Here is a 26746-nt window from a genome sequence, read left to right as displayed (position 1 = left end):
TCCGTTCGTATGCAGAAGCTGCAGCGATTGCTCCACTTTCCCAACCACCGCCTCATTATCGACATTGCAACAAGGTGGAACTCCACCCTGCACATGGTGGAGCGGCTGTGCGAGCAGAGGCAGGCCATAATGCATTTGTGGGAGGATACACGGCCAGGCACTTTGAGAGCAGACATGGAGTTGACAGGTGTGCAGTGGTCGAAGCTGAAAGACCTCTGTAAAGTCCTTCAGTGTTTTGAGGAATGCACACGGCTGGTAAGCGCAGACGACGCCATCCTAAGCATGAGCATGCCACTTATGCGTCTGCTCATGCAAACTTTGACGCACCTTAAGGAGCAGGCATCTGCAGCCAATGTTGATGAAGAGGAAGAGGAGGAGGGAATCCTTGATGACATTCAGCCATTGTCTGCTCAGGGACATCTCCTGGACAAGGTGGAGGAAGAAGAGGAGGAGGAGGAGGATGATGGGGATGATTACTTAGGGGAGGAGGATGCATCTCGTGGGGCAAGTGAAAATGTTGGCGTGGCAAGGTCTGGTACAGGGTTTGTGCGTGACTGGAGGGATGTGGATTTGCCAGAAAGTGCTCCTCCAACCAGCACTCGCAGTGCATCATTGACACCGGGAACATTGGCCCACATGTCAGATTATGCCTTGCAGATCCTAAAAAGGGACCCACGCATTGCCAAAATGATGAACGATGACGACTACTGGTTGGCCAGCATCCTGGATCCACGCTATAAAGGCAAATTACAAAACATCATGCCACAGGAGAACCTTGACCTAATATTGGCTAATAAACAAGCAACTCTGGTAAATCGGTTGCTTGAGGCATTCCCAGCACACAGCAGCGGTGATGGTTCTCACACGAGCCGTACGGGCTGGGGGCAGCTTGGCAGAGGTGTTCATGGTTCACACAGCAGAAGTGGCGTTGGAGACAGGGGTTTCATGACAATGTTGTGGACTGATTTTTCAAGTACCGCTCACACAACAGGTAATACTGCATCGATGGAAAGTGACAGGAGACAGCAGTTGTCAACTATGGTTACAAACTACTTTTCCTCCCATATCGATGTTCTCCCACACAGGTCATTCCCCTTTGACTATTGGGCCGCTAAACTGGACACCTGGCCTGAATTGGCCCAATATGCCTTACAGGAGCTCGCTTGCCCAGCTGCAAGTGTGCTATCGGAAAGAGTCTTCAGTGCAGCTGGATCAATCCTGACAGAAAAAAGGACCCGTCTGTCAACCCAAAATGTGGATGATCTAACCTTCATTAAAATGAACCACGCATGGGTTTCCAAGGATTTTGTCCCACCTTCCCCTGATGACACATAGGGTGACAGAAAAATGGCTTGCTTTGGTCCACCTCTTCCTGGGACTTGACCTATTTCACCTTTTGCATCAGCTGAATGTCCAACATCAACATATGCCACTTTCTAAAACTCCCTAACTGTGCTGCCTCCCCCCCATGGCCGGGGTCACCACCTAGCGCACGACACCGTGCGAGTGCCGTTGCCTTGGACAGGTGGGTAGGCCGACTCTTGGGTGCGGGCACTGGCACAGGGTCCTTCATAGTGCAATCAAGTGTCTCTGACGGTGGTGGTGCACACCCGCCGTCAGACACACCGCCGTACTATGAGGGGCCCAGTGCCAGTACCGACGCCCACGAGCGGGCCCCCCTTGCTTGGGCAGGGCCCCAGCATTTGCAATCTTTACCTCTCCCTGCTCCTCCGCTGTGTAGTCTGGGCCGTCAAATCCATACTGTGCCTGAAACCGTCTGAGCCTGCCTCCTGATGTATAGACATATATTTTGAATGTGTACGCTATCCATACATGTTATCTGGGGATACGGTACCCTTTCTAACCTTTGTGCAATCACGTGCAATCCATACTGGGCCTAACACCGTCTGAGCCTGCCTCCTGATGTATAGACATATATTTTGAATGTATACGCTATCCATACATGTTATCCGGGGAAACGGTACCCTTTCTAACCTTTGTGCAATCACGTGCAATCCATACTGGGCCTAACACCGTCTTCCTGCCTCCTGATGTATAGACATATATTTTGAATGTGTACGCTATCCATACATGTTATCTGGGGATACGGTACCCTTTCTAACCTTTGCGCAATCACGTGCAATCCATACTGGGCCTAACACCGTCTGAGCCTGCCTCCTGATGTATCGACATATATTTTGAATGTGTACGCTATCCATACATGTTATCCGGGGAAACGGTACCCTTTCTAACCTTTGTGCAATCACGTGCAATCCATACTGGGCCTAACACCGTCTGAGCCTGCCTCCTGATGTATAGACATATATTTTGAATGTGTACGCTATCCATACATGTTATCTGGGGATACGGTACCCTTTCTCACCTTTGTGCAATCACGTGTAATCCATACTGGGCGTGAGAACGGCTGGCGAGCTGTTAAGCAAGCTACAGCACCTGTGGTTTGCATACGTAAGTTTTTCATTTTTTCAGGAATGACAGTTAGGCCTAATTCCGGAACTGCAGTTGACCTGCACTTACTGGGAAATCATTGTTCGCGGGTAATAATTGTAATCAGTGATCCCCATCACTAACGTTGTTCAGCGGGTTATCTGCACCTGTAAGCGACAAACGCTGGCCTTTTCAGTGTAGCGCACATGCAGCCACGGACATGTAAGGGCATGACACACCAGTTATTGGCCAATCTCATGTGCCAGAGCCTCACGTGTCCCTCTAGTAAGCCGGACTCGGACCGCGGGGCATGACGGAGTCTCGTTCGTTAACGGAATTAAGCTTGCAATGTGTGCATCTGTTCTGTAGCTGGCATGGTTGAGGTTTCCCAGGTGGAGTCGAATTTAACCGTAGGCTCCACTCCTGGTGGTGCCCTTCTGGACATTCCTTTAAGGTTCAGCTTTGCAACCATACTGCCCACGTAAAACAAACACTTTGCCTTCATGAATGCTGTTTGGAGGGTCATGACTCGTGGGAATAACGCCGCCCAATCAGTTAACCTGCTAGAGAGATCGTTCGTTGCTCCCAAGCATGACATCACACTCCCTAGGAAGAAGGTAATGCCACTGTGGCGACCGTACTCCTGGGGGCGACACAAGTGCACTGATGCCCAGCCACTGCTCGATGAATCTGCTGGTACATTGACCCAGACCACTACATTCCCCTCGCACGCTACACGACCTGAATCTGACCCTGATGAAACTCAGGTTACCCTTCCCATATACAGTTCCATCTTACACGGTGACAAAGAGGAAGCTGCAGATGAAAGTGCAGGTTCGGCCCACCCGCCATCAGACACACCACCGTACTATCAGGGGCCCTGTGCCAGTGCCGTCGCCAATGAGTGGGCCCCCCCTGCTTGCTCAGGATCACAGCACTTGCAAAGTTGAAATACTGTGCAGTGAGATGGAAGATGGGGACGACGAGGAGTCCAGACAAGTACAGGGATTCCCTAGCGAGGAGACTTATTTGATTGTTTTCAATGTTGGGACAGCAATTTTTGGGGAGCACTATACTCTGGAGAATGATAGATGGGGCCCACCATACACTGGAACATTCCAAAGGTGGACATCAGACACTGGAGCAGCATTTACAGGGCCCATTATACACTAGAGCATTAGAAATGGGGCCCATTATGTTTGGAGCATTATTTGGGCCCATAAGACATTGGAGCTTCATCCATGGGGACCCACATATACTGTAGCATTATGTGGAGCTCATCATATACTGTTTCAAACATTATATGGGACCAATGATTTTGTATGGAGAAATAGATGGGCCTCGTCATGAGATGTAAAAAGTGAGGTATTTTTCATTGTACTATACCGCTATTTCTCTGCCGTATCGGAGCATGATGAGTTGTGGTATGTGTTAAAGGGGCGCTCTTTCGCCCAGGGCACATGAAAACCTGCAGCCAGCCCTCCCCCCCCACAACTTTAGCCAAATAACCCCCATTTTTCAGTGCGTAACTTGTATTATGAAGTTAATTAAGGTTGACAAGCTTAAGTAAGAAGAATTGATGCTTTTGGCATTCAAATGGGCACTGTAGGTGTGTTTCCTGTCCTCCTCTCACTGCCGACTTTTATTCCCCATTGACTTACATTGGGTTTCGTGTTTCGGGACGACCCCGACTTTTCCCTATAATCGGACGATCTTGCTCGACCCGACTTTTGGAAAAGTCGGGTTTCACGAAACGAAACGCGACCCTAAAAAACCAAAAGTCGCTCAACTCTACTGATCATTGTTAGTAATCAGGCGTGGTCACGTGATCGAAGATGGGTAGGATACGTAACTCAGGTATATATAGATAGCTATATATAACCAGAGGTGTCCGGAGGGATAGTCTGAGACGCCCTCCTCCTTCCACTGAGTACCGCATTGTCTTTTGGGCTTCCCAGAGGGGGTTGACCCGGTGGAACAAACGGAGACGGCCACTTCGGTATTGTGCACAATTTAAGTCAGGATATTTAGCTCTAAAGGAGAGAATTATGTTTCTGTGGAAGAAAAAGAAAAGTTTGGAATTGTGTGAAGGATCAGATACTGTTAGTCTTATGATTCAAAGACGAGGAAAGAAATCTGTCAGGAATGCAGGAAAAATATTTTCGATTCTGGGATTTCCTAAGGGCGGGAGGTTGCAGCCTACGTTATGGGATGAAGGAGTTAAAAAAAAAATAAAGGGAGGTTGACTGATGATGGATTACTTAAAGACGCTGAGGAATTCCGTGGCTTGGTGTCATGGTTTGAACAGGGTTCTTGCCCTGCACTCACAGGGTTAAGTGTTCGTGGCCTCTTTCTGGATCTGGGAGGGGTATTTATACTCACTCTTTACCAGGGTTCTCTGTCAGCTATACTGTTGTTCTGGTGTGTCTGACCCCTGGTGTGCGTGTATTCTGCGTTGCTTGTTTGATTCCCGTGTATGACCCGGCCTGTTCCCTCACTCTGTACTCCATCTCTCGCTTTGGTACTACTGTCTTCTCCGGTTCTGACCTCCTGGCTTGGCTATCGTTACTCCGTTACAGTTTGTCCCTATTGTACCGTCTATTGCCCGTTCTGGTTTTCTGACCTATTGCTACGTCCTGACTATCCTTTCTGTCTAAACCCCGTGGTACTGTATTGCTATCTGGTGCTTTGACCCTGGCTTCGTCTGGTTTCTGTCTCTGTCTATGCCCCTTGGTAACATTGCCCCGTAGTTACCTTTCTAGGAGTTTCCCTGCAGCTCCTAGATCTGTGGAGCTTAGGCCACGCCCCCAGCAGTCATGTGCTTCAGGTCCTGATACTCTGAAGCACGCATCGTCACCGCTGCTGCCCTGCTCCACAGGTATCTGTGAGTACTGTCTTTGTACTCAGGACACCCGCACTAGCACAGTGAGCAAGTGCAGTGCGGTGTTCCTGACATTATAGCTGACCATTTCAGTTTTTTTTTTCCCCCTCTGAGAAAAAAAAAAAAAAGTGTGTTATCCTCATGGATCCCATACAAGCCTTGGCTGATCAGGTCAAGCACCTGACCCAAATGTTCCACAAACTTAATGTGGAACAGCGCATGATGGCCCAGACCCAGCAACAGTTGGTGGATACGGTGCAGGGGCTGCCTCTACAGGGGATTCTTGTGCTGGGGATAGAGATGTGTCATTGGCATTCCCAGAATCTCCGGTCAAATTGCCAGACCTTTTCTCAGGGGATAAAAAGGAGTTCAGGTCTTTCAAAGAAGGATGAAAGCTTTTTTTTTCTCTGAGGCCCCGCTCTTCCGGGGATGAGTTCCAGAGGGTGGGGGTCATCATTTCCCTACTTCGAGGGGCTCCACAGGCATGGGCTTTCTCTCTCTCTTCCTCTGCTCCTGAACGCATGTCTGTGAATTTGTTCTTTGAGGCTCTGGGGCACATTTATGATGAGCCTGATAGAGTGCGTCTGGCAGAGGATATGGTGATGAGTGTGACACAGGGAAGGAACTCTGCTGAATGGTTCTGCTCTGAGTTCAGACGCTGGGCAGCGGAGGTCTCCTGGGAAGACGCTGCCCTCCGGGGTTTGTTCTGTAGAGGCCTGTCCGAACGTTTGAAAGATGCCCTAGCCCTTCATCCTCCACCGGATTCTTTGGAGGACGCTATGATCCAGGCTGTCCGCATGGACCGTAGGCTGCGGGCAAGAGGGGTCATGCTGCAGGAGACCCCTTTATTCTCCAATCTGAGAGACTCTGCATCTAGTCCTGAGCCCATGGAGGTTGGTGCCACGTCATTGGAGGAAAAAGAGAGGAGACACCGAAGAAACAACCAATTGTGCTTTTACTGTGGATCCGCTGGACATTGGAGAAGGAACTGTCCTTCTTGCCCTTCTTCAGTGAAGCCGTCAGGAAAACGACTGAGTCTGGGTAACAATCGAGGAGGTTGCCCAGACTCCCAGGTACCCTTTCACTCGCTTACTAAAATTCTGCTTCCGGTGGAACTGGAACTTACAGGCGGCCCGGTTGGGACTACCGCCTTTGTTGACTGTGGTTCTTCTATTAATCTGATCGATGCCAAAGTTGTGACTTTTCATAAGATAGGGACAGTCAGGTTAAAAGATCCTGTTAAAATCGTGGCAATTGATTCTTCTCCTATCACCCAGGAGGGAATTTGTTTCATGACTGATACCTTTTCTCTGAAAGTGGGTTCCACTCACGTGGAAAAATTAAGATGTTTTGTCATAAATAATCTGCCGGCTGGACTGATACTGGGTATGCCTTGGCTTCAACGTCACAATCCTACTATTGACTGGGTCACAGGGGAGATCATTCAGTGGGGTTGTATGGCTAATGGTCTATGTTGTAACTTGACAACCCTTGTCACCCCAGTAAAATCTGTGTCAGTGTCGTCTGTCGATCTGGAAGGTATTCCGGAGTGCCTGAAAGATTTTCAAGACGTATTTTCTGAAAGTGAGGCTGAGGCGCTACCACCACATAGATCCTTTGATTGTGCCATTAATCTAGTCCCTGGAGCCAAGTTACCCAAGGCTCGCCTGTTCCATTTGTCCGGGCCCGAACGTCTTGCCATGAAGGAGTACATTACTGAGAGTCTCCGCAAAGGGCATATTAGGCCTTCTGTTTCACCTGTGGCAGCGGGCTTCTTTTTTGTTAAGAAAAAAGATGGTGGTTTGCGGCCGTGCCTCGACTTTCGGGAATTAAACAAAATTACTGTGAAAAATACATACCCTCTCCCCCTAATTCCTGATTTATGTAACCAACTCACCGGGGCCAAGTGGTTCTCTAAACTGGATTTACGTGGGGCATATAACCTTATAAGAGTCCGTGAAGGGGACGAATGGAAAACAGCATTCCTGACTACTGAAGGGCTGTTCAAAAACTGGGTTATGCCCTTTGGTCTCACCAACGCTCCTGCTGTTTTTCAGAATTTTATTAATGTAATTTTCTCTGATTTAATCGGTCGTTTTGTGGTTATCTATTTGGATGACATTCTGGAGTACTCGGTGGACAGTCAATCTCACTTGCACCATTTGCGGATGGTTCTCATGAGACTGAGGGAGAATCATTTGTATGCCAAGCTGGAAAAATGCTCATTTTTCATGCAAGAAGTATCCTTTCTGGGGTTGATTGTGTCAGGAGAGGGGTTCCGCATGGATCCTAAGAAAGTCCAGGCTGTTACGGAGTGGGTGCAACCTCATGACTTGAAAGGGTTGCAACGATTTTTGGGCTTTGCCAACTTTTATAGGAAATTTATTAAGGGCTTTTCGCAGGTGGTAAAGCCTCTAACGGACCTCACTCTCAAGGGAGCTGATGTAAAAAATTGGTCTGTAGCTGCAAAAAACTCTTTCATGACATTAAAAAAGTGCTTTTCCTCAGCCCCTGTATTGGTACAACCCGACCCGTCAATACCTTTTGTCGTGGAGGTTGACGCCTCAGAAGTGGGGGTGGGGGCAGTTTTGTCTCAGGGCCCTCCTACCCTTACTAACCTGAGGCCTTGCGCCTTCTTCTCTAAAAAATTTTCCTCTGCTGAGAGAAATTAAGATGTCGGCAATAGAGAATTGTTGGCGGTAAAGTTGGCTTTTGAAGAATGGAGGCATTTCCTGGAGGGGTCTGTTCATCCCATTACAGTCATCACTGATCACAAAAATTTTGTCTATATCGAGTCTGCCAAGAGATTGACCCCCAGACAGGCTCGGTGGGCACTTTTTTTTTCTCGTTTTCAGTTTACCATCACATTCCGCCCGGGATCTAAAAACATCAAGGCTGATGCCTTATCCCGAAGCTTTGATTCGGTGTCCCCTCCAGAACCTCCCTCCTCCATTCTTCAGCCAGGAGTAGTGGTGGCCGAAATCTCATCTGAGTTACAGAAAGGGATTTTGGAGGCCCAGGCTCAGGCTCCTGGTGGTAAACCCCCGGGTAAATTGTTTGTACCGGAACGTTTCCGTCTCGGACTTATGCAGGAATTTCATGATTCTGTGTTGAGTGCTCATCCTGGGATTGCAGCTACCCGGGGGGCAATTGCGAGGGATTTCTGGTGGCCCTCTATGGTAACAGATATTAAAAAGTTTGTGACTGCATGTGGGGTGTGCGCTCGTTCTAGAAGTTCTCAGGTCCGGCCGGCCGGGGAATTGGTGCCTTTGCCAATTCCGGATAGACCATGGACACATTTGTCCATGGATTTTATCACAAATCTTCCCCCTTCCAGGGGCAACTCGGTGATATGGGTGGTGGTGGATAGGTTTTCAAAACAAGCTCACTTTGTACCTCTCCCCGCGTTACCATCTGCTGAAACCCTGGCCCGTTTATTTATGCAGCATATAATTAGGTTACATGGAGTGCCTATGAATGTGGTGTCAGACAGAGGGGTACAGTTGGTAGCCAGGTTCTGGAGGGCTTTTAGCAAAAAGCTGGGGATTTCATTGTCCTTCTCCCCTGCCTACCACCCAGAGTCTATTGGACAGACGGAGCGCACGAACCAATCGTTGGAGCAGATTCTGAGATGCTTGGCCTCTTCCAGGCAGGAGGACTGGTGTGAGGTATTGCCCATGGCAGAGTTTGCATTCAACGGTCGTGTGAGTCAGTCTACTGGGAAGTCTCCTTTTCAGGTCAACTATGGCTTTAACCCACATTTTGGAGAGTTTTCCCGTATGGATTCAGGTTGTCCTGGTGCTGAGGATGTGACACAACATCTTAGAATTCTTTGGAGGGAGGTTCAGAGTAATATTTCCAAGGCCCAGGAAAACTATAAGCGGTTTGCTGACAGGAGGAGGGGGCCAGGTCCAGCATTTGCAGTAGGGGAGAAGGTGTTGCTATCCACCCGCAATATCAAGCTTAAGATACCTTCTATAAAGCTGGGCCCCAAGTTTATTGGCCCATACAAAGTTGTGGAGGTTGTTAACCCAGTAGCCTACCGACTGCAGCTGCCCACCTCCTTTAAAATTTCTAATGTCTTCCACAGGTCCCTGTTAAAGCCTGTGGGGACGGTGAGAGAGGATCCCTCATCAAATGCTCCGCCAGTGCTGGTAGAGGGGCAGCTGGAGTATGAAGTAGGGTGCATTGTTGACTCCCGGTGGGTGCGCCGGAGACTCCAGTATCTGATACACTGGAAGGGGTACTCTCTGGAGGATCGGTCATGGGTTCCGGCCAGTTCGGTGCATGCCGATCGCCTGGTGCGGGCTTTCCACGCCAGATACCCAGACAAGCCTGGGGGTCCAGTGGCCCCCCATTAAGAGGGGGGTACTGTCATGGTTTGAACAGGGTTCTTGCCCTGCACTCACAGGGTTAAGTGTTCGTGGCCTCTTTCTGGATCTGGGAGGGGTATTTATACTCACTCTTTACCAGGGTTCTCTGTCAGCTATACTGTTGTTCTGGTGTGTCTGACCCCTGGTGTGCGTGTATTCTGCATTGCTTGTTTGATTCCCATGTATGACCCGGCCTGTTCCCTCACTCTGTACTCCGTCTCTCGCTTTGGTACTACTGTCTTCTCCGGTTCTGACCTCCTGGCTTGGCTATCGTTACTCCGTTACAGTTTGTCCCTATTGTACCGTCTATTGCCCGTTCTGGTTTTCTGACCTATTGCTACGTCCTGACTATCCTTTCTGTCTAAACCCCATGGTACTGTATTGCTATCTGGTGCTTTGATCCTGGCTTCGTCTGGTTTCTGTCTCTGTCTATGCCCCTTGGTAACATTGCCCCGTAGTTACCTTTCTAGGAGTTTCCCTGCAGCTCCTAGATCTGTGGAGCTTAGGCCATGCCCCCAGCAGTCATGTGCTTCAGGTCCTGATACTCTGAAGCACGCATCGTCACCGCTGCTGCCCTGCTCCACAGGTATCTGTGAGTACTGTCTTTGTACTCAGGACACCCGCACTGGCACAGTGAGCAAGTGCAGTGCGGTGTTCCTGACACTTGGCACATGAATTGTATAATGAAGGTTATGTGGAAATTGAATAGCAAGTGAATTCTGATTGTTTTTATTGCTATGTGGAAAAAAGGAAAATTGTCTAACACTGTGAAAAAGACAGAAAGTGTTGTGGTACAGGAAAGAATTGAGAATGTGATTAAAGAAGACACTGAGATCGAGGCTAATGTGTCAGGCAGACAGATGGTTAAGAATGATTTGAAACAAGAAGTTTCCCTGCTAGATGATAAGGTCCTTCCGCAGGAAATCAAGCCTCTCCTCCCGACTGTAAGCTCTGTGCCCCTTAACCCTAAGGCACCGATGTATCCTGGTCTACCGAAACTCAGTATGCCCCCACCCTATGATCCTGCCGGGTGGCTCTGTGCTGTATGTAGAGTTACTAATCCTCAGTGGAGAGAGGTCTGTTATATTTGTGGCACAAGAAGACCGAGAGTTGCAGCCCCCATCTCTCCGTTGTTGAATGCTGACGGTACCTATTATCATCCGCAGCCAGCCTCAATCCCCGTTCACCCGATCCAGAGGGAAAATAAAAATTTTCAGAAGACTTTAACCCGCTTTGTTCAGCAGAGAGAGAGAGGAAAGAAAAGAAAAAAAAAAAGCAAGCTTGCAGCTGCTTCAGTACCCCCTCCCATCTTAGCCCACACCATATCCCCCTTCGCCCCCACCGCAGCTGAGAGTACACAGCCAGTCTCTTATCAGTATCAGTGGAGCACACAGCAAACTCTGGCCCCCCTCAGACTTCAGCTACTGGGAACCCTGCTCCTCAGCCCCTCCCTGCTAATGCTGGCGATGTGGCCGAATTGGTCACTTTCAGAGAGACTGTCACACTCCCGCTGATAGATGCTACCCTCAAGTTCCCTCTTCCAATCGTAATCTAAATACTGGGAACCCAGAGGATACCCCGGTTACGGACAGCCCCAAAATCCTGATAATTGTCCATACTGAAGGGGTGGCCAACCAGGGTCTGCCATCACAATGTCCTCCACCAAACCTGGGGCATGCTCATCCGTCACGCTCCCTGTAGGGGATACCCTTGTTAAGTTCATAGTAGACAATGGGGCGGCCAATTCTATAATCAAGTCATCAGATGTACCTACGGATATCCCTATTCAACTCTCAGATCAAGAGCTTGTTTTAATTGGAGTAGATGGCAGACCCAATAAACATTCTCTTACAAAACCCATCCCTGTGGGGCCTTTCCCCGAGGTTACTGCTCAATTCGTAATCTCTCCCATATGTCCAGTAAATTTACTGGGGGTAGATTCATTATCACAGTTCCGCTCCGGAATACAATTTCAAGATGATGGTCAGATGGCTCTTATGTTATATAATCCCTATGTAGATGAAGACAGTGAGGAAATATGTATTTTGCATGCCCTTCCTACAGTTATGATGGCCCTGATAGGCCCAGATCCACCCCCAATATTGCCTGAGGATCAACGACTCACCCCATACCTCTTAGAGATACCATCTACACTTTGGTCAAAAGGGACAAATGATATAGGGAAAATGCCTGAAGAACCAGTAAAAGTGTTTCTCAAACCTGGTGCCCCTTTTCCCAAAGTCCATCAATATCCTTTGAAACATGATCAGGAGCTGGGCCTCCAGGAACAAATACAAATGTTACTTGATAACGGTGCTCTGCTACCCTGTGTTTCTCCATGTAATACGCCCTTGTTTCCCGTTAAGAAAAAGACCCCACCTGGCCAGCCCCTTGTGTACCGGCTGGTACAAGATCTACGGGCAGTTAATGCCGCTATTATTCTGGAAACTCCAGTGGTGCTTAATCCACATACTCTTTTGTCCCAAATACCCCAGGATGCTGCTTGGTTTACAGTTATTGATCTTACCAATGCCTTCTTTAGCATTCCGTTACACCCAGACTGCCAGTTTCTATTTGCATTCACTTATCAGGGACGACAGTTAATATGGACAGTTATGCCACAAGGGGCCCAAAACAGTCCCAACCAGTTTGCAAAAAAATATGAGCAGGTGTCTTTTGCTATTTCTGCCACTGATAGCCTCCTTAAGTATCTGGCAGCACTGAACTGTCGGGTTTCGGCATCGAGACTTCAGTTCTACCTTGGTCAAGTGATATTCTTGAGTCACTGTCTCCTTCAGGGTGCCAGACACCTCGCAGAAGAAAGAAAAATAGCTGTCAGCTCCCTTCCTTTCCCAAAAGATGAAACTGAACTCCAGCGTTTTCTTGGACTATGCACTTATTTTTGTCAGTGGATACAGGATGCATCCCATATAATGCAACCCCTTTACAATGCCTTGAAAGATGGCATAATGAATTATAAGGAAAGATGGCAGTGATGAGGATTATCTCCAACATGATTGTTCCCAACTTCTGATAGAAGAAACAGCTACTCCTCCAAATGTCAGTGAGAATCCACTCCCAAATCCTGATCTGGTGTTATACACGGATGGTTCAAGATATGCTGATGAGTTTGGTAGATTCCACATGGGATATGCTGTTACCACAGACGACACTGTAGTGCACACAGCTGCGCTCCTGCCCTCACAGTCAGCACAAGAAGCAGAACTCCAGGCTCTGTCTACTGCATGTACTTTGGCCAAGAACAGATGGGCTAATATATACACGGACTCACGGTATGCATTTGGTATTGCTCACGATTTTGGGGCTCTATGGGCCAATCGAGGGTTTATTACTACTGCCGGAAATCCAGTGAAAAATGCTGAAGCTGTTAAAACCCTCATGGACTCGATCAAATTACCTATTCAGGTGGCTATTATCAAAGTTAAGGTGCACGGTCCTAGGACCAGTCCACAGACTGTTGGCAACGCATTTGCGGATATGCAAGCAAAAGCCGCCGCTCTCTTACCCGTTGAACCAACCATACCAACTATGGTGACCACTCGCTGTCAACGTAAACAGTTACAAGAAGCACTGACCCTACAAGAACCTGATGATCTACAACAGACTGAAGCTTTCTGTCGGACCCTGCGAGACCGCTTAATGACGATGCAGAGAATGTCTCCAAAGGAAGAGGTGAAGCAATGGAAGACTGATGGAAGACTGATGGGACACGTATGGATAATGGTCTCTGGAAAAAGGACCAACTTGTGTGTCTCCCTAAGCGGATGCACCCTGCTATTGCCACATGGGCACGTGGACCTACATATCGAGGAAAGAATCAGGCCCTCGCACTGGTGCGAAAAATCTACTGGGCCCCGGGAATTTCCACAGTTTTGTCAGCGCTCAACCGTGCCTGTAATATCTGTCAGACTTGTAATCCCGGTCACCTTCAACGTGTACCCCCGAAGCATCTTGCTAAGCCCGACTATCCTTTCCAAAGGCTCCAGGTGGACCATATCACGTTGCCTAAGTCTGGAAGGTATGAATACTGTTTGGTTGTTGTTGACATGTTCTCCAGTTGGCCGGAAGCATTCCCCGTTACCAACATGACTGCAAAAACCACAGCGAAGAAACTGGTGATGGAAGTTATATGCAGATATGGGGTTCCAGAAGTTGCTGAAAGTGACCAAGGCCTGGCCTTTTCTTCTCATGTGTACCAAGAAGTTCTGACAATGCTTGGATCCAATGTAGCCCTTCATACTCCGTACCACCCACAATCCAGTGGTGAAGTTGAGAGGCTGAACGGCACACTGAAGGGACAATTGACCAAAATGATGCGGGAGACTACAGCTCCATGGCCAGAGCTCCTACCCATTGTACTATACCACATTCGTACTACCCCTATTGCAAAACATGGCCTGTCCCCATATGAGATATTGTTTGGTACTAGGCCCCCAGTTGCAAATTTCCAGCCCCAGCAGTTATCAGAAGAGACTGACCGTGTTGTTCAATATGTTATTCAGCTTAGTAAAAATCTTGCTAACACCCATGTTCTAGTTTCCTCTTCTTTTCCAGATTCAGCAGAAACCGACACCTGTTATAACCTGAAGCCTGGTGATTTGGTAGTCGTGAAAAGGCATGTCAGGAAGCATGGACTAGAACCCTTGTATGATGGTCCCTATGAAGTTCTCCTCATCACCCAACAAGCCAATAGCAAATGAAGGGGCATAATGTTTTGGTTTTTCGCATTTTCCATATTATTATTGGTAGAAGTTAAAAGTTAAAGTTAGAAGATATTCAATGACTCAGAGATCAATACGATAAAGATAATGATCGTACTAAGGACAGTTGGTGGTCAAATCATAGAATCGTAGAGTTGGAAGGGACCTCCTGGGCCATCTGGTCCAACCCCCTGCTCAAAGCAGGATTCGCTAAATCATCCCAGTCAGATATCTGTCCAGCCTCTGTTTGAAGACTTCCATTGAAGGAGAACTCACCACTTCTCGTGGCAGCCTGTTCCACTCATTGATCACTCTGTCAAAAAGTTTTTTCTAATATCTAATCTGTGTCTCCTCCTTCAGTTTCATCCCATTGCTTCTAGTCTTTCCTTGTGCAAATGAGAATAAAGTTGATCCTTCTACAATGTGACAGCCCTTTAGATATTTGTAGACAGCTATTAAGTCTCCTCTCAGTCTTCTCTTTTGCAAACTAAACATTCCCAAATCCTGCAACCTTTCCTCATAAGACAGGGTTTGCAGACCGGTCACCATTCTGGTCGCTCTTTTCTGAACTTGCTCCAGTTTGTTGATGTCTTTTTTAAAATGTGGTGCCCAAAACTGGACACAATATTCCAGATGAGGTCTGACCAAAGAGGAGTAGAGGGAAATAATGACTTCACGTGATCTAGACTGTATGCTTCTGTTAATACATCCTAGAATTGCATTTGCCTTTTTTGCTGCTGCATCACACTGTTGACTCATATTCAGTCTGTGATCTATTAGTATACCCAAGTCTTTTTCACATGTGCTGTCACTTAGCCCTATTCCTCCCATTCTATATATGCTTTTTTCATTTTTATTGCCCAGATGTAGTACTTTGCATTTCCCCCTGTTAAAAACCATTCTGTTAGTTGCTGCCCACTTCTCCAGTTTATTTAAATCTTTTTGAATCCTCTCTCTCTCTTCTCTAGTATTAGCTATCCCTCCTAGCTTTGTGTCATCAGCAAATTTAATCAGTTTACCCTCAATTCCTTCATCTAAATCATTGATAAAGATGTTGAACAATACAGGGCCCAGGACAGAGCCCTGTGGTACCCCACTTGAGACATTCTTCCAACTGGATGTGCAGCCATTTACGACCACTCTTTGCGTCCGATCACTAAGCCAGTTATGAATCCACCTAACAGTTGTCTTGTCCATTCCATACTTAGTCATTTTTTCAATAAGGATTGTATGAGAGACTTTGTCAAATGCTTTGCTGAAGTCAAGATATACTATATCTACAGCATTTCCTTGATCCACCCAATCAGTAATACCGTCATAGAAGGAAATTAAATTAGTCTGACATGACTTATTAGTTACAAACCCATGCTGACTCTGCTTAATCACTTCATTCTTATCCAGGTATTGACATACATGTTGTTTAATAATTTGTTCAAAGATCTTTCCTGGTATAGAAGTCAGACTCACCGGCCTATAGTTGCCTGGGTCCACCTTCTTCCCCTTTTTGAAGATAGGAACAACATTTGCTCTTCTCCAGTCTTCTGGCACTTCTCCTGTTCTCCAAGAATTTTCAAAGATTATGGAGAGGGGTTCAAAAATTTCTTCTGCTATCTCCTTCAGTACTCTGGGGTGTAATTCATCTGGACCTGGAGACTTGAATTCATTTAGGTTAGCTAAGTGTTTCCTCACTATCTTTCTGTTTATAGATATCCTGGATTCTTCTATTCCCTTAATAGGACAGTGAAGAACAGTTGATGTTACATTTCCTTTCTGAGAGAAAACAGATGCAAAATAGGAATTTAAAAGTTCAGTCTTCTCAACATCCTGTCTTACCATTTCATCATTTTCATCCTGTAAAAATCCTATAGCATCTTTGACTTTTCTTTTACTTTTGACATATCCCCAAAATCCTTTATTATTGCTTTTGACATCTCTTGCAAGCCTCAATTCATTTTCAGCTTTAGTAATCTGATTTGTGCCCTGCAGGTTCTGCAGACAGCATTATATTCTTCTTTAGATATGCCTCCCTCTTTCCATTTTATAAACATTTTTTTCTTCCTTTTTAGCATGTGCTTAAGTTCTGTGTTCATCCATCCTGGTTTCCTTAAATGCTTCCTATTCTTCCCTCTTTTCGGAATTGTTAACAACTGTGCTTTGAGAATTTCATTTTTCAAGATTTCCCATCCTTCCTGGACATTTTTGTCTTTAAGGATATCCAGCCATTGGATCCCTCCAATTCTCTTTCTGAATCCCTTAAAATCTGCCTTTCTGAAATCTAACCTTGACGTCTGAGTCTTCACAGGTCTTCCGCCTCTAGTTATCCAAAATTCTAAAATAGCATGGTCGCTACCTCCTAGGGTCCCAGCCACTTTTACCTCCTCAACCATTTCCTCCCTGTTTATAAGAATTAGATCCAAGGTAGCAGTTCCCCTTGTTTTCTCCCTTACCTTTTGGAAGATAAAGTTGTCAGCAAGAGAGGATAAGAATTTCCTTGACCTGTTAGTTTTGCCTGAGAGAGATTCCCAACAAATATCTGGATAGTTGAAATCTCCCATGACAACTATGTCATATTTTTTTGGAGAACTTGGCCATTTGATGCATAAAGAGTTCATCCATATCTTCAGCTTGCACAGGCGGCCTGTAGTAAATGCCTACAATGGTGTCCTTTCCATTGTTCTGTCCTTGTATTCTTACCCAAACAGTTTCCACAGAACTCCCAGTCTCTGAAGCTTCAATCTCTGTGCAGATATACGCGTTTCTAACATACAATGCGACACCCCCTCCTCGTTTATCAAGTCTGTTTCTTGCAAATAAGTTGTATCCTTCTAGTCTTGTATTCCAATCATGTGTATTGCCCCACCAAGTTTCAGTGATTCCAATGACATCATATTTCTTTTCCTGTGTTAGTAGTTCCAATTCTCCTTGTTTGTTGCCCATGCTTTGTGCATTAGTATAGAAACATTTTAGTTTGTGATTGGTTTCTCTTTCTCCAATATTTTTATTAATTAGATTCTTTCGTCTTTGTTCTTCCTTTCCACTTCTAATAGCAAAGTTCTCAATAGCATTTGTCAGGTGTATGGCTTTTTCTGGTCTTTTGCTTCTCTTCCCATGTTGTTCTAGTTTAAAGCTCTCCTTACAAGTGTAGCAAGGCGACTTCCAAATACCTGCTTTCCAGTCTTCGTAAGGTGCACCCCATCTCTAGCAAGTAGTCCATCGTATAAGTAGTTCACTCCGTGATCCAGAAATCCAAATCGTTGCTGACGGCACCATCGACGTAGCCAGTTGTTCACCTGCAGAATCTTATTCCACCGCCTTGTTCCATGGCCATCCACTGGGAGGATGGAAGAGAAGACCACCTGCGCTCCCAGTTCTTTCACTTTCTTGCCTAAGTCTTCAAAGTCTCTGCAGATGGTTTCCAGGTCGTTTCTTGCGGTGTCATTTGTCCCCACATGTAGTAGCAGGAATGGGTAGTCATCTGTAGGTCTGAAGAGTCCTGATATCCTGTCAGACACATCTTTAATTTTTGCACCTGGAAGACAGCACATTTCTCTTGAAGTTATATCCGGTCTGCAGATAGCGGCCTCTGTTCCTCTCAACAGGGAATCCTCCATGACCACCACTCTCCGTTTCTTCTTCACAACATTTTTCTTTCTCCATCCAGGAGGACTCTGAAGGCGTACAAGGTTGCTGTTTGTTGGCAAAGTCTTATCCTGATGTATTTCTTCATCGTTTTCCTGCGTGAGAGCCTGGTACTGGTTTCTGAGCAGTATGGGTGCTGACTGCCTCCTGATCCTCCTGCTTCTCTGGGTCACATGTCTCCATTCCTCTGTTTCTTCAGGTGCACTTCGAATTTCTTCTCTTTCTGTAACATGAAGAGATAATTCTGTTCTGTCCAAGAACTCTTCACCTTCCTTAATGATCTTCAATGTAGCTAACCTCTCTTCGAGATTTTGCAACTTTTCCTCCAACAGGGTCACAAGCTTGCATTTGTGGCATGTGAAGTTTGGCTTTTCCACTGGTAAATCTGTGAACATGTAGCAAGAAATGCAGCTCACCAAATGGCTCCTGGCCTCTTCCATCTTGAGATCTCTTAAAAACGATGAAAGACGAGCCAAAAGTCAGACACCTTCTCCTTTCTCAATCCAGCCAATTGGTTTAAGGGAATTGGGGGCTGGATAGCTGGGATCTTACAAAGCTTGTTACACATTGCTGCCTGTATCCTTGTGGTATATGTGATACTAAAACTTGTCTTTTGGTGTATTTCTGTATGTATTAGGAAATTCTACACTAAGCCAGCTAATGATGATACCAAAGGCGTCATTGCCCCTGCTCTTCTCTGCACCGATCTCAAAAGGCTATTTGATGAAGATGTTGAAGCCAAGCGCATGGCTACCTACAAAAGATCCTCACCACTGTCGACAAAAAAATTGTTATTCGTGAACTGCAGTATACAGGGGGGACGGGTGCGCCGCGACAGCCATGACTGGTAACACGGCATCAGTCATGTGAAGACCAGTACCCCTCAAGCTGTTAGCTTGGGATAGCACCTCTGATGCTGCATATGTGTTAACAAAATTTATCTAGGGGGGAATGTGAAGGGTTAATACTAAAATCAGAGTTGAAGTTTCGTTTTATCCATTCTCTGAAGGTTTCATTTCTCCGTTTTTGTTGCTGTAAGATAAATTTTGTAATTAGGTAAAAGTTCAAACTGTCATGAAGCCAGACTGTTCCCATCAGGTGCAAGATAAGGGAGGCGGGGTGTAAAACTCTGAAGAATATGCCATTATACTACTTTCTATTTGGATACGGACATACAGTATATGTAGTTTCTGGTTTTCTTGCAATATTATTGGCTTACAAAGTGAAATGATGTTATTGGTAGTTAAGAAATTTGCATAATTAAGCAAAATGTTATAAAAGAAGTGACTGAAATAAAGGGGCTTAGTGATCTGTCTCGATCCTCCCGTACAGAGACCCCGTCTCCGTGAGGTCATTTGAGTTGCTAGCAACACTCTGTGGAATAATTTGGACATCACTGGCTCAACCGTGAAGGGTTAATTTAGCCCTCCCTAAATAGCTACCCCGACATACCATCCTAATCTACTCAAATCCAGCTAAACCAACAGTTCTTCTAAGGACTAATTCTGAAGTATAAAGGTTGCAGTGTTAGGTAGGCAGGGGAGTGTACATTGCTCTATACATATCAGTGCAAGGCCTGCAGGCACTGTTTGTGTGTATATAGATATCATTGCATACATCAATACCCTTCCTGTCTGCTGCTGCTACCTATAGGATATATTGACCGCATATACCTAGCCCCAGGTATAATTGGCTAGGAAACATTTTTTTGACAGGTTAATAGAGATTATTTTATTGCAAAGCAATCCAGAGCTCTTTTTTTCTCCATTTGCTTTTTGACACTGAAGAATACAGCCAGATCCTTTTCCTAGCACAGCATGAAAATCCAGCAATTTTAAAGGGGTCCCAAAAATCACTTTTGAGTGCGCAGAGAAATCATTTCATTTTTATGTGGTACGATATAGTAGAATTTTTTTGATTGTCTGACACAATTTCTTTACACCATTTTGCTGAACCCAAAAAAATACATGCAGGCCACATATTTTACAGTGTGGTATACAGTATCTGTGACACGCCTCATACATTCTTGTGCTAAAAATTTGGGCATTTTAGGCCTAAATTCAATTTTTTTTGCTGACTGTCACTCTAGTTATATACAGCATTATTTTGCATTAAAAAAAAACAGGCCACATATTTGGCAGTGTGGTATCTCCGTGTCAGGCCTCATATATCTGCTTGGTCCAAGTTTGGCCATTTTAGGCAGGTATTCCAGTGTTTTCCTGTCTGTCACTCTAGTTATATACAGCACTATTTTGCATTTAAAAAAAAAGCCACATATTTGGCAGCGTGGTATCTCCGTGACTAGCCTCATCTATCTGTGCAAAAAATTTGGCCATTTTAGGCCTACATATTCTAGTGTTTTTGCAGTATGCCAACTTACTTATTGACACCAAATTGATAACCAAAAAAAACATTTTTAACTACAGTCCAGATAGTTTAAAGTGTGGTTTTCCCACACACATATCACATACAAGTTCGCTCTCAATTCAGCCACTTGTAGTGAACGTGTATAATATTCTAGTCCATTTACAATGGGTAAGGCGTGTGGCAAGGGACGGGGAAGTGGACATGAAGGTGATGGTGCATGCCAAGGCTGTGGGCAAGCTGAAATTGGGCCACCAAAAACACCCACATCTTCTCGCTGGACCTTAGTGTCCGAAGTCCTAGGGGACCGCAGCAAGACAGCACTATTGAAGCCAGAGCAGTGTGAAAAGGTTGTTGGCTGGATAGCGGATAATTCTTCAAGTTACTTATCCACCACCAGCAGCACCCTGTCTTCCACATGGTCGAATTTGAGTAGCCATGAATCTGGACCACATATTACTCACCCTGATCCTCCTTCCTCCCAGCATGCTGAGTGCCCTGAGACAACTGATCCCACACTCGGACACTCTGAAGAGATGTTCAGTTTTCCATTTATAGATTCGTGCCTCTCGTCTGGTCCACTTGAAGCAGGGCAAGATGAGATTCCATGTAGCAATGCTCAAATATTTGAGCAGCCATGGTAACAAGAGGTGGACAATGATGAGACACATTTCCCAGCAAGTCAAAAGGAGGACCAGGGTGCGGAAGTGGAAGATGAGGTGGTGGATGATATAGTAATTGACCCAACCTGGCAGGAGGACATGCACAGTGAGGACAGCAGCACACAGGGGGAGGGAGGCGTAGCACCTCTTCAGACAGGAAGAAGCAGTGTGGTGGCTGCAGACAGAAGACAGGCAACTGTTCCCTGCAACACCAACATGACGGATGTTGCCAGCACGTGGCTTCAAAAGCTTATTGGGGTGCATGTAACTTTGGGGCAGGGCAGGCCTTGCATTCAATGCAATATTTTTTCAGGAAGCCCTCCTGTATCTTTCGTGAATGGGGTATTGGGGTGTGTTGTAATTCTTGGCAACCCATCCACTCACTGCATAGGCAATAACAGCATAGGGGACCCACTATTTAATAATGGCCCTTTAAGAAGATTAATGCTGCCTGATGCCCCTGTAAAGATAGGCTCTGTGACTTTGAGTCCCTCCCTCATAATTTAAACAAGATGTGCCTGCTTATGTGTCACACACCACATGGCCAGCTAGGGTTGTTAAATGTTACAATGACATTTCCCAGTGAATGCATTTGTATTGGTTGAAAGCATTGCTAAAGCTGCAAAACACCTCAAAAGCGCTGTGTGTGAACATAGCCCAAGTGGTGGAGGAACATTTTTCATTTGGGTTAATTATTTTGGCTTAGATAAAGGTCATTAACCTGGAAAGGCTGTTCCTTAACATATTTCCCAGCAAAATCCATATTGGTTTCGCTTTGGTAGTTTTTTTGGTGCGCCTGTTAAAAGGGCGTGAAACTCTGACAACATTGTTTAGAGCTGTGACCTAGGAGTGGGAAATGCTTACAGAGGCAGTTGCCATGATGGTCGCTTGTCATTTTTTAGACTTTGAAAGGACCCCCGGGGGGATCGCGGTAAAAATGCTCGGGTCTCCCATAGGCTTACATTGGGCTTGTTGTTCTGTCCGAGTACCCGAGTATTCCAATTTGCTTGACCCGAGCAACGAGCACCCAAGCATTTTAGTTCTCGCTCATCACTAGTGGCTATCACTTTACCCATTTTGACTGCTGTGGTTGGTGCTGTCTCAGAAAACACCAATCACAGTATTTCACATGGATTTATTTATTTTTTTAAGCTTTATTGCTGCATCACTATGATTGGCTGGTCAGAAATGATCAGCCAATTACAGTGATTGTCAACGCAGGGAGGCAGTACAGACCAGCAGCCATCTTAACTGTATGGTGAAGCACAGTGACTGGGAATAGCAACGTTGTATATACACTTCGCCTTGTGGTACGCAGCACGGTGTGTATATAGCACATGTAAGGAAGGGGTTAAATTACCTCCTCACTCCTCAGGTATGGAGGAGCAATGGTTGGGAATCATAATTTCTCAATGTGTCTGAACATGTCATGCAAACAACAAGCCCAGATAAAGTAGTAAAATGTTAAAATTACATTTACCGGTGAATGATTTTTTTCACCATTGAAAGTAATGAGAAAGTGTAAAAGTACAGCACAAAATGCTATGTGTGAACATAGTGTACGTCTAAGGGATGGAGGAGGAGTTTTTTTTTCTGTTTTTTAATTTGCCTTATTTACAAGTCATTATATAGGAAATAATATTTCCAAACATTTTTTCCTTTAAAATCCATTTTATCATCGGTTTTATATATTTTATTAACAGTCCATAAAAGTGGTGTAATACTCTGACAACATTGTTCCCTGCAGTGACTTGGGAGTCAGAGATGCATCCAGGCATCTTCCCCATGCTGTTTCCATCCATTTCAGCGATTTTCCTACCCCTCCAGAGATCCTGGGAGAGTCTGCAGGAAAAATTCTTGAGTTTCCCGTTGACTTGCTTTATAATTGCTGTTCGAGTCGAGCCCGTCCGAGCATGCGACTTGCTAGATTCCAGTATTGACCACTTGAGCATTTTAGCACTCGCTCATGACTAATCTTTATCATACGTTTGAGTGACAACAATGTACTTATATTTAGATCAGTGGATTTCTGTTTGCAATCTTGCCATGCACACCATTGTTGTTCAATGTCATCCTGTTGGTGAACTCAAAAACATTAACATTGAATAATATAAGAGAGTTCATTAGTTGCTTAGAGGTTATCTTGGGTTCCTTTTGACTTTATAGACTATTATATGCTTTGCTCTAGAAGTGATTTTTGTTAGTCTGCCACTTCCTTAATTTCACCTTCAATTTATTTGCTAATCCTAAAGGTTTACATGCTTTTGCCGCTAACAGATGTGGCTCTTTATCCTGAAAATAATAAATTCTAATGTTTTTAACTCACATGTTTTATTTTGTTCTTTACTTTTAGAACTTGTGTGAAAATCTCCAGTTTTAGATTAAATTTATGCAAAAATATGAATAATTCTGACAGTTTAGCTACCAGTCAAGCACCATTTTACCTTTATGATAGGTCATCAATATAAAAGTACTGGACAATCTGTCACGCTGGTGGGTGTGTACCTGGAAGAGCCTGGAGGGGGGCTACTAAGCGACCGCCTGGTTCTTCACTAGAGCCCCTGATGGTGTGGTTAGACTTGAGCCACAGGTGGATGTCAGGCATCACTTCAGGACCGCAGCAGTTGACCACAAAGAGATAGGGACAAGCAGTATGGACTTGAAGTAGCTGGTAGGGAAGGAACAGAATCACAGCCAGAATGGATATTGAAGCTGGTTTAGATGGAGCAGAATCAGTGCCATAGAATTGACTCAGGGTTCAGTTGGAATCGAATAGCAGGATCAGATGTAGAGGATATAGAGTTTCAGACAGGTTGGTAGGAGATGCAGCTAATGGTTCAGACTGGACAGGTTCAAGAAGGCAGAACTGGTTCAGATGCTGGGTAACAGGAAGGGTACAGAAACAGAGACCTGACAACGGGCTTGCAGACAAATTAAAAGATAATTTTGCTCATGCACCTTCCTAGAAGGGAGGGTGCCTTAAGTATGTGATGCCTCCCAGCTATTGGCTGGGGACATATGTGTTGTGTGTGAGCTGACCCTTTAAGTAGTGGAGAGTGCGCATGCCCTAAGCGCACTGCTGGTAGACCTGCTGCAATGTGTGCAGGCCCTGTAGAAGGAAGCTACGGAATAGCTGTGGCAGGCGAGTACATCGGCATCCCTGCAGGGAGAAGAAAAGGGTGTCGTGAGGGGACGCTGCTGCTGGGATTACTCAACCCTTTAAATTATGTAAATTATGCTTAGAAGATTATTCTGTTAAAGGTATTCAACATTATAATGAAGAATTATAATTGTTTATTTTATCAGAATATCAATTAATTGCATTATTGATAACTTCTTATTAACCCATTATATTAAGCATTTCCCTATTAAATATATTAATTCTCTCAATCTTTACAGTGGTAAAAGACTCTACAGTATATCTTTTCTTGTTATACATGTAAGACAATCTCCTTTTATTATTTTTTTTCATTTCTTTTCTTCATCTTACTTGTATTATCTCAACAACAGAGGAAGTTTTCTTGCATTGATACTCTGCAGAGGTGAAAAAAATCTGTAACACAATTGGTACTTGTCTAGGTTTAATAAGAATGTTTCAAAGTCCATACATTTGTTAATGCACAGTTTGAATAGCATTCCAAACAATTCTTCAATCGTTTAGATATTTGAAATGGTTACATATACTTTACACACTTACAGCGTTTCTTCCCACGATTCACCTTTATTTTTTATAGATCATTCTTCAGAATAGAATCATTCACATGATTTTGTATTACAGCCATGGCAGTACAGTAAAATTGTTTAAACTGATACTATAAGACTTCTTATAATAGAAGTCATACTCTATTGAAGGTGTCAAAGAAGCAAGCAAACACCCCCAGAATTGAATAGTCTAAAAATATTTAGCACAAGATCACATTCATGCTCTATAGAGTTTCTCTCCATTTGCAAAAAAAGTATTTTTTTTTATTTCCCCCTAGAGCGATTTTGGAGCTGTTGTCCATTTAAATTTCCTGGTTGAAGAGTTACACTGTGATGTGTCACATAAGGGTGTATCTGTCACATCATGTTACTGAAATGGAAATGAAAAAGGTTCACCCAGAAAAGGACAGTGTTAAAGTTTGTAAAGGCAACATGAAAGACTTCAGTGTCTTTTCAAATGACCCCTAACATAGCCATAATTTGCTGTAGTTATAAAAGCAATCTGCAATAAACAAAATGCTATTTACCTTTCTTGAGAAAGTACAAATTCCTGTGTGATAATAAAGTAACATCACTATTCATTTGACAATATTACAAATATTTCAGAATAAATTATTCAAAATGGCCGACCATATTAGTTTAATCCATTTAATTTTTCAAACCAAGTACTTTTTGTGGTTAATGACCCGCTAATGTCCCCCTTGGGTTTTGACTATTATATCTCCAAAAGATTGCTGATTAAAGAAATGTGTCTCAGATGGTGTCGGTTGTCCTCTGTGATATTGGATCTACATGCAAAGCTAACACTCATGGATAAGTAGCATTATAGTATTCCTGTTTATATATTGAGGCTTTTGAGTTTACTTTAAACACTTCACACTTTCAAGATTCAAGAAAAAACCTGAAAAAATGTTTGAAAAACTTTTTAGGAAATGTAAAACTGAAAAAAAAAACCCAAAGGAGTTTCCTGAAGCAGATTTATAGGGAACGCTCATTGTTTTTGACCATCAGATAAAGTGTCAACATAGTCTTACGCAGAAAAAGCCATCAAGCATGTCACGAGTGCAATCCGGTAAAAAATCAGATTGCATTCGGCCCAATGTAAAACTATAAGGGCAGCTTATATCTGTGATTATTTTTTCATGCTGATTCGGCATGTGAAAACAATTGGATCAAGCTGCGATTGCATCCTTGAATCGGATTGCTTCCCCCCCATAAAAGTCTATGGATGCATGTTAAACATTGCACTGCAATCGCACTTCACCCGAGTGCAATGTAATTATTTGCACAGTGACTGTTCAGCGTTATGTACAGCATAGCTTGTTAATGGCTTTAACGCCAAAGTCAGCTTTTACCTTCCTGACCAGGCCAAATTTTTTGTCTGACATGTCATTTTATGTGGTAATGATTCCAGAGAGTCCAGTGATTCTGAGATACTTTTTTGTGGAATCATGCTTCATGTTACTGGTAAATTTAGCTCAATATGATTTGCGTTCATGTATGAAAAAAAATTGAAATTTCCATTTTTGCATTCTTGTTTTTTGCTTTCCTTCTTCCCAGAGCCATAACTTGATTATTTTTCCATCAATATAGCCACGTCATGGCTTGGTTTTTTGCAAGACGAGTTGTACAATTTGAAAAATATCATTGGTTTTACCATATAGTGCACTGGAAAACGGGGGGAAAATTCCAAATGCTGTGAAATTGCAAAAAAAGTGCAAGTTCTTTTTTATTTAAGTAGTCAAAAAAATTCAAAGTTTGTAAAAAAAAATGGCACCATTTTCCGAGACCCGTAGCATCTCCATTTTTGGGATTTAGGGCTGGGTGAGTGCTTATTTCTTGGGTGCCGAGCTGACGTTTTTATCCATACCATTACTAGTGTAGATACTATCTTTTGATCGCCTGTTATTAAAATGGTTGCAGCTACCAAAAAACTTAATTTTGTTTTTTTGATTT

This window comes from Dendrobates tinctorius, unplaced genomic scaffold (genome assembly GCF_039654945.1).
Source record: "Dendrobates tinctorius isolate UK_male_01 unplaced genomic scaffold, ASM3965494v1 ptg000035l, whole genome shotgun sequence".
NCBI lineage: Eukaryota > Metazoa > Chordata > Amphibia > Anura > Dendrobatidae > Dendrobates > Dendrobates tinctorius.
This window is presented reverse-complemented; position numbering follows the sequence as displayed.